This window comes from Tursiops truncatus, chromosome 15, assembly GCF_011762595.2.
Source record: "Tursiops truncatus isolate mTurTru1 chromosome 15, mTurTru1.mat.Y, whole genome shotgun sequence".
NCBI lineage: Eukaryota > Metazoa > Chordata > Mammalia > Artiodactyla > Delphinidae > Tursiops > Tursiops truncatus.
In genome coordinates this window covers 67,041,214-67,049,563 of record NC_047048.1, presented here as the reverse complement: position 1 = coordinate 67,049,563, position 8,350 = coordinate 67,041,214, and the positions used below count along the sequence as shown (strand labels likewise).

Sequence of the window (8,350 nt, the reverse complement as noted above, 5' to 3'; positions counted from 1 at the left end):
CACCTGGGATGCCTTCATTTATCTGAAAAAAAATTCCTTTGGTGAATGTTCCCAGAGCCTTCTCACCACCCCTCCCCCATCATCAGAGTTAGTTAAGTACTTACCCTTGACTCTATGCTTTTAAAATCAGACATACACTTACTTGGTAACAGATGTTAGTGGACTAGGGTATTGACTTTTGGGTGTGATTACTTGGATCAAATCCCATCCCTCCTTCCTCAAACCCCAGGACTGAGGCAAGTAGGGGCCAGTTTGCTATGAGTGAGATGCTGAACAGTGCCCAGGTCATCCTGAGAGATCAGAAACCTACCCGAGGCCAGGTAAGAAAGTGACACGATCATGCTTGCACTTGAGAATGATATCTCCATGGCTCTGAGTGAAATGGACTGGAAGGGAGCAAGGCTAGAGGACACTGTGACCATCCAAGCAAGGGATGGCGCCCTCGGTCTTCAAGAAAACTTGTTGGTAAATACCACGTTTCCTGGCTGGGTTTCTTTTCTTTTGTTGACTGCCTGGGATTGTGGAGTGCCTGGGTTTCTGGTAGATTCATTCTCCTCTAATGCAGCGCTTCTCAAAGTGTGATCTGCCTCTGACTGGAGCTTGTCTGTGGACTTTCGTTACCAGCCCTCTATAAGAGAAGCACAGAAGCTGAGTATAAGCATTCATAAACTTTAATAAGTATTTGGTATCCAAGTTCATGATCTAGTAACTGATTTTTATTTTATTTTATAAAAGTAGTTGCAGGTAATGGATGAGGATGAAATGAACAAACAACGAGCACATTCAACCAGCCCTTCACCGGAGAGAATTCAGTAAGCATGGACGTCATGTTCCCTGTGACATTCTCTCTCTCTTTTTCTTTGCTGGGGCAGGAGAATTTTAGTTATTTTCTGGATTTTAGTGAAATCAGATTACAACACAGTTGAGTTTCAGACACTTCTAATCTTTTACTTTGAGTGTATTTCTTGGAACCTAATGTCCTACTTTCTTCTGGTTACAAGACTGCCAACATTTTGTCTGGATAGGGAGGGACTGTTTAAATGTTTAATCCCACATTCCCACCTACATCTCTCTCTGTCTCTCTCTCTCTCTCTCTCTCTAATTACTAGACTTTCTTTTTTAAAGTAGTTTTTAGTTTACAGAAAAGTTCAGCAGAAAGTACAGAGTGTTATTACATACCCCTCTCCCCTGCCATGCAGTTTCCCTTATTAACATTTTGCACGAGGGTGGTATATTTGTTGCAACTGATGAGTCAATATTAATACCTTATTATTAACAAAAGCCTATAGTTCACTCATTGTGTTGTGTATTCTATGAGTTTTGCTAATTGCATAATGGCATGTATCCATGAATACAGGATCAAATAGAAGACTTTCACTGCCCTAAAATCTCTGGAGTTCCACCTACTCATCTTTCCCTCCTCTCCCCAAACCCCTGGCAACCACTGATCCTTTTTCCCATCTCTGTAGTTTTACCTCTTCTAGAAGGTCATATAATTAGAATCAGACAGTATGCAGTATTTTCAAAGTCTCTTTCTTGTTCTTCTTTTCCCCAAGTCTTCATGCCCCTTCCATCATCTCAGAACACACACACACACACACACACACACACGTTTCCTCTAAAACAGAATAGAAAAGTTGAGAAAAAGATAAAAGCCTGTAACTAGCATGGCTCACAACCTCATTAAGGGCATTTGGGGGGTCATTTTCTATCTCTGCCTACCTTCCTATCAGGAAGTAAGCACTGACCTTTCACCCCACTTAGGAGAGCCAGGCCTCTCTTCCCAGCTCGGTCTGCTCACTTCTTATTTCCCTAGAAGCAAGGGCCTCTTTGCCTGTGCTGTGTCTGGGTGGTAATTACTTTGTGTCTGTTCTGCTGCCTTCAAATTATTTTTCCCACCTTCAGAGTAATTGCCTCCCACTTCTTGACTGTGATCTTCTACAGGGCGCAGGGGACCTGTCTCTTGACTCTCATGTTTTTACTTCTGATGTAAAAAAGTCCCCTTGAACTTGCATTTACAGACACCAGCAAAGCCCGAGTGTCTTCACATCAGCGGACAGGTCCCGAGGGAAGGGTGTTTGCAATTACAGCCAGAGCTGGCTGAGGGATCAAAGAGCTGCCAGGCTGGTGAGGTCTGGCCTGGGGAGCATCTCTGATGAGTGATGGGGTCATTATTATGAATGTTATGTGGGGATGTGGGTAAAGTCCCATGGCAGGAACGCTTTTCTCCCTTTATCTTGTCTCCGCTGTAAAGACAGACAGACATATACATACATATATGCATAGACCCCAACGCAGCCCAGCTAGGGTGTGGGGAAGTGAAGTGAGACCAAGGATTTCTCATATGTTCTAGAACAATCCTTCCACAGGGCCTCTGTCTTCTCAAAGTCTCCTCCTGCCAGGTCATCTTCTCTCCGGGGGCATGAGTGTGGCTTAGTCCTAAATTGGAGGACTGATTTCCTTTTTTTCCAGCTTTTTGGTTCTAACATCTAATAATTTATATATTTTGTTGAGATGTAGGTTTTCTCTCTATGGAGATATTTTCTCCGTTTTTGTTTCTTGCAGGGAAGATTAAAAGAATACCTAGTTGATCCTAGCCTCTTGCATCAGTATAGCACTTTTTTGGGGAACCCACCTTTCTCTTGCTCCTCACTGTGTGTGTCTAAGTTCTGTGCTGCAGAACGTTGATAATCATCCCTTCTAGCCTGTTTGGTAAATCTATGTCCCTGTGGGTGGGCCTAGTGTCCCCTGAAGAAAGGAGGCACAGCCAGTGTTAACCATATAGGGACCAGGCCATGCCTAACTAGAAAATTCCATTTTAGGAGACATAGAAGGGACCTCCCAGTCTCTCCACTTTAGTTTCAGCCTTTGAGGAGTCTTGATATCCTTAGGGTGGTCCAGAGTTTCAGGGGTTCAAGATCACCTCCTTGATGGGGAGGTGTGATGGCTGGTCTGCTCTGTGCCCTAAGTTGTCTGGTTATTTCTCGCCTGTTCATTCCCTTCAGTTAACCTAAGGCATTTAGAAAAGACCCCTTGGAACCTTACAAACTTATCTCCAAAACACTTCTGAATTCAGGCAAGGTCCTCGCCTCGTCATTTCAGGGGAGTTATAGAGACTATAGTGCCTCCCAAGATCAGCTGCAGTAGCAAGGCATGTTCCAGAGTCCATGTTTTCAAACCATGACTCGTATTTTAAAATAGTCACCATAGCCCATCATTATCTTCTGAATCTTAAAGCATCCTTATAAGGTGATACTACTCTTGCTTCCTTGTTGCAGATGAGAAACTGAACGTTTGAGACTCTGTATTCCCACTACCCATTCGCATTTGACATCCTCTATCTTCTGCTGTCTTTGGAGGATCTGTGCTGCATATTAGAAGAGGAAGTTGACATTTTTGTTGGACTTTTTGCAACATGCAAAAGCACCTTTGCATAGTTGGTGTAGCTGGATGTTTGAAGTCTGTGTGCAGAGCAAGACAGAATTGTTTTCTTCCTTTCCTTCCTTTCTTTCTTTCTTTCTTTCTTTCTTTCTTTCTTTCTTTCTTTCTTTCTTTCTTTCTTTCTTTCTTCCTTCCTTCCTTCCTTCCTTCCTTCCATCCTTCCTTTCTTCCTTTCTTTCTCTCTTTCTTGGAGAATGACACTGCAGTCCCTGGGAGTTATGTGAAATACATGGGGGAGAAACCACATACCAATAGATGGAGGAAGCAGTACTCAAAATTATTTCAAGTCCAAGACTCCTTCCTCTGGTGCTTTATTTTGGCCTAATTCAGAAGACGGCCAGATGTGGAAATGCCCAGGATTGTGAACACAGTGGCAGCACAGAGTCAAATATGGAAGGGCCCCCAAGCCCCAGTGGACCACAGCCCTCCTAAATCAGGGCTTTCTGTACATTTGCCTGGCACATCTCCTGGCCATTCTGGAAATGACCACAAGGGCTCCTATGGATGTGTCAAATATCTCAGTGTGTCAGTTAATAGGCTCTGACAAAGGGCCAAAACACTGCGGAGATTTGAAACAATTCTGTGGATACCTTGGTCCTCTACCTGATTTCACCAGCTCACAGAAAACCAAGGGAAGAACTTGATGTTTTTTTCTGCTTCGAGGATCCCAGTGATTATTCTCTTTCTCTGTTTCAGCCACCACAGGCTACTGACAGACTGTAACGCTCTGACAACTCCTGAACACCAGAGGTGAGAAGGATATTTACATCTGAGGATCTTGACTACTTGGTGGGAAGGAATTACCTGCTAAGTATGGTCTCAGAAAGAAGTTCTTTCAGAGGTTGTACGAGGACAAGCTGAAGAAACTAAGCCATAGCTCTTTGGAATCGTAACAATATTCCAAGACAAATGTTTCTCAGGGCCTGGGGTTATATTTCCTACATCTGTCACACACTCAGGGTGTGACATGGGGGAATGTACTTCCCCTCCCTAAGCCACAGATCCTCATCTATAAAGCAGGGAGCTTGGAATTCGAAGGTCCCCAATATCAAGCCTTGACCGGGGTCAGGTTGGCGATTCAGAAGCTCAGGCTTATTGAGAAAGGACGTAACCAGGTTGGGGCAGGGCTTGTATTGAATGACGAGAAAGGGGCATGGTGATCAGGACATGAGCCAGTTTGGAAAGAAAGTCTAAAAAAGTCTGATCTGGCGGCCCAAGAGGACAGCGGGCGTCTCCTAGGAGTGACAGCCAAGCCAGGTCAGGCTCTGGGCAGGCTGCCTAGTTTGGGGAATGGCATTGATGTGCGGGGAGAGAGCGGACAGGTGTCAGGGCCCAAGCCAAATGAACTGGAGGTCAGGATGGGGCATTAGTTCTAAACAAGGTGCCTGAGTGCAAAGTAGGCCTGAGTCAAAACCCATTCACCCAGACAACACAGCATGACTGGGTGGCCACAGACAGACCCGCTCTGGGTACAGGGGACCCCGGGTTTAAGACAGCAAGAGTAATTCTAGGCTCATTTGCCTTCTCAGGGCAAATATATGTCTTGGCTGGAAGGTTGGAGAAGTTGGACAGACACTTTTAGAGCTGAAATATGGTATTTCCACTTTAATCTAATTAAAAATAACAATAGCCAGTACACAAGGGTTGCCTTCTCTGTGCCACAGTATTCTAAGTGCATCCCATGTGTGAACCCCTGGGCAGGCTGGTTTTAAAGCTTTTTCTTGTTAAACACTATGGTAGAAAACACTTTGTTGTTGTTGTTGTCGTTGCCAAGATCAAACTATGGCAAGATCCATCCCTCTAACTATGACCTATGCCACCACTGAAGAAGCCAGGCAAAAAAATAGAGAGTGAGGAGGGGTACATGGAAACCTGTTTAGACTGAAGACTCTTAGGAAAGAAGGGCCCTTTCAATGACAGCATCCATGTGGGTTTCATTGTCAGTCCTTCCTTTTCCAGCGCGATCACGTGATTAATCACACTTGCGTGCTTCATCCGTCACCCCTGCGTCTTTCCAGCAAGGAGTCCGTGTTCCCAAGCTGGAGGTGTCTCCAGGCACCATCCTCCAGTTTCTCCTACAAATGTCTCTTAGGTTCCCCTAGGTTTGGATGTAGGGTGACTGTGGAGAAACTCATGTGGGATATTAAAAATGCTATAAGAAATACTTTTTAAATGTTTTAATCACATTTATCACACGTCGGAAAATGTAAAATCACACGTTCCCATAATGTCTGTCGTTTCTGACCACACTCCTGGGGAATCAGGTGTATGGGGCACACTTTGGCTTTCTAACACTAATTACATATTATTTTAATTAAAAAATTTTTTTGTATTGAGGTATAGTTGGTTTAAAATGTTCTGTTAGTGTTAAGTGTACAGCAAAGTGATTCAGTTATATGTAGACAGATATATTTTTCATATTTTTTTCATATAGATTATTACAGAATATTGAGTAGAGTTCCCTGTACTATACGGTAGGTCCTTGTTGATTATCTACTTTATATATAGTAGTGTTTATATGTTAATCACAAACTCCTAATTTATCCCTCCCTAACCCATATGATATTGACACCATAATCTCTCTTCCATCTCTCTAATCCCACTAAAAACGCCCTAGTTCTGACCTTCTCTATCTCTTTAATCGCTGTCTGACTTACCTCCCTGCCTCTCCTATCTCTTCACTTCAATCTGTCCTCCACGCCCTCAGAAGCAGCAGCTTCTGGCTCAGAATCGTCATAAGCCTCCTGTCACTTACAGATCTATATCCAGAATCCACATTCCACAACTAAATCCCCTAAGAACCCCCTAAATATCCACTCCTATCTTAGCTTTCACTCATGAGTTTCATACTCTCCAGGCGCAGCAGACCTGATCATGTTCTCAGTGTCCCTAACTTAGTCTTTTCCATCTGTCAAAAATATTCTTTCCCATCTCCATCTGTGAGTAATTAATATTGGAAAGTCCATTTCCGTTTTCAGTGTCCAAATCAAAGGCCAACTCCTCCAAGAAGTCTTTTTTTTTTTTTTTTTTTTTTTTTTGCAGTACGCAGACCTCTCACTGTTGTGACCTCTCCCATTGTGGAGCACAGGCTCCGGACGCACAGGCTCAGAGGTCATGGCTCACGGGCCCAGCCACTCCGCGGCATGTGGGATCTTCCCAGACTGGGGCACGAACCCGTGTCCCCTGCATCGGCAGGCGGACTTTCAACCACTGCACCACCAGGGAAGCCCAAGAAGTCTTTTTTTTAAAAAAATATCTATCTATCTATCTATCTACCTACCTATCTATTTTTGGCTTCGTCCAGTCTCAGGTGCGGCATGCAGGATCTTTTGCTGCTTCGCCAGCGCTCTTCATTGTGGCATATGGGCTCCTCCCTAGTTGTGGTGCGAGGGCTCCTCTCTAGTCGTGGCATGCGGGCTTCTCTCTAGTTGTGGCATGGGCTCCAGAGCGTTTGGGCTTAGTTGCTCCACGGCATGTGGGATCTTGGTTCCCCAACCAGGGATCGAACCCCTGTCCCCTTCATTGGAAGGCTGATTCTTAACCACTGGACCACCAGGGAAGTCCCCCACGAGGCCTTCTTATACCTCCAACCTCATACCTCATCATTAGAAAGGATAACATCCGACTCTAAATCCCCAATGCTAACTTCCTTACCTCTATCTTACTTCCTCTAAGAATTGCAGGTATCCCTGCTATCCAAGAGTAGAGGGTTCCTGGGAGGTCTTTTGTAAGGTGAAATGGCATAAAGTGAAGAAGCAATTACCTTAGGACAGTCTTGCCAATGGATGCACAAAATAAATCGAGTTAAAGCAGAGTTGCTCATAGACACAGTTCAAAGCTATGGCAGCTTGATGCTGAGATGCTGAGTGCCATTCTTGGGGAAAAAGCTTGGCAGTGTCTCTCTCGATGCTTGGGGTGGAAGCTGTCTTTATAAGACTTACTGCAAAACCAACACCGTATGCTATTTTTGCTTTTCGTCTTTTTTTTTTTTTTTTGTAAAAGTGAAAATCCTCTTGGGATTTCTCTCAGTGAAAACAGGTACTAATGTAGGTCGTTTGTAAAGTGAACTTTTGAAAAGTGGGAGAGACCTGTACCTGTGTTTATGTCCACATTAACCACTGGCTGGGATCACCATGAGTGAATGACCATGTTCTCCAAACCAAAACTGTCCTGGCACACAATAAGCTCATGGTAGTATGGTAGGTTGCAACAATGGGCCCAATTCTTCATCTCTATCTGCATCTACACTCTTTGCCTTATGATTTCGAAGTGCCCACCCATCCAGCTCTGACTCTGGGTTTGGCCATGCTGTTTACTTTGGCCAATAGATGGAGTGGAATGATGATGTGCTAGTTCTAACTTCAAGCCCAAGAGGCATTGCCTGTTTTCAGGTGCTTTCTTGAAGCTCTGCCAAAGTCTTATAAACATGCCTGGATCAGCTGGCTGGAGGGTGCGAGACACATGGAACAGAGCAGAGCCACTCCGTTTGCTACAGTTGAGACCATCATAGGTAAGTTAGACATGTGAGCAACCCCAGCCAAAAATCAGCAGAGCCTCTAGATTACTTCCCAACTTACCCAGAAACATAAGCAAAAAATTCTTACATTGGAAGCCACCAAGGTGTTGTGGGTGTTGGTGACATGGCATGTTTTTAGCCAGAGGTAACTGATGCAGGTGAACCAAAATGCATCCAGCCATCTTAGGTGTCAGTAGACCCTCCTCCCTAAAAGTTTTACATATAATGATGAAGAAAAGAATATATATACATATATATGTATATGTACATATATATATGGCACATATAGATATCAATATATACATACACACAATTGTACCAAATTATATGTGTAGTTAAATTAAAATACTAAATATGCATACACACTATAAATATAAGACACATATATGTATG

The 8,350-nt window shown here is 43.9% G+C and overlaps 1 long non-coding RNA gene across 1 annotated transcript; it reads left to right on the top strand.

The window, feature by feature from the left end:
* Positions 1-747: 747 nt before the first annotated feature.
* On the top strand, positions 748-5,016 carry LOC141276612 (uncharacterized). The gene is made up of 3 exons (XR_012326508.1): positions 748-812; positions 4,138-4,191; positions 4,971-5,016. It is a non-coding gene; the product is annotated as an uncharacterized lncRNA (long non-coding RNA).
* Positions 5,017-8,350: the final 3,334 nt, after the last annotated feature.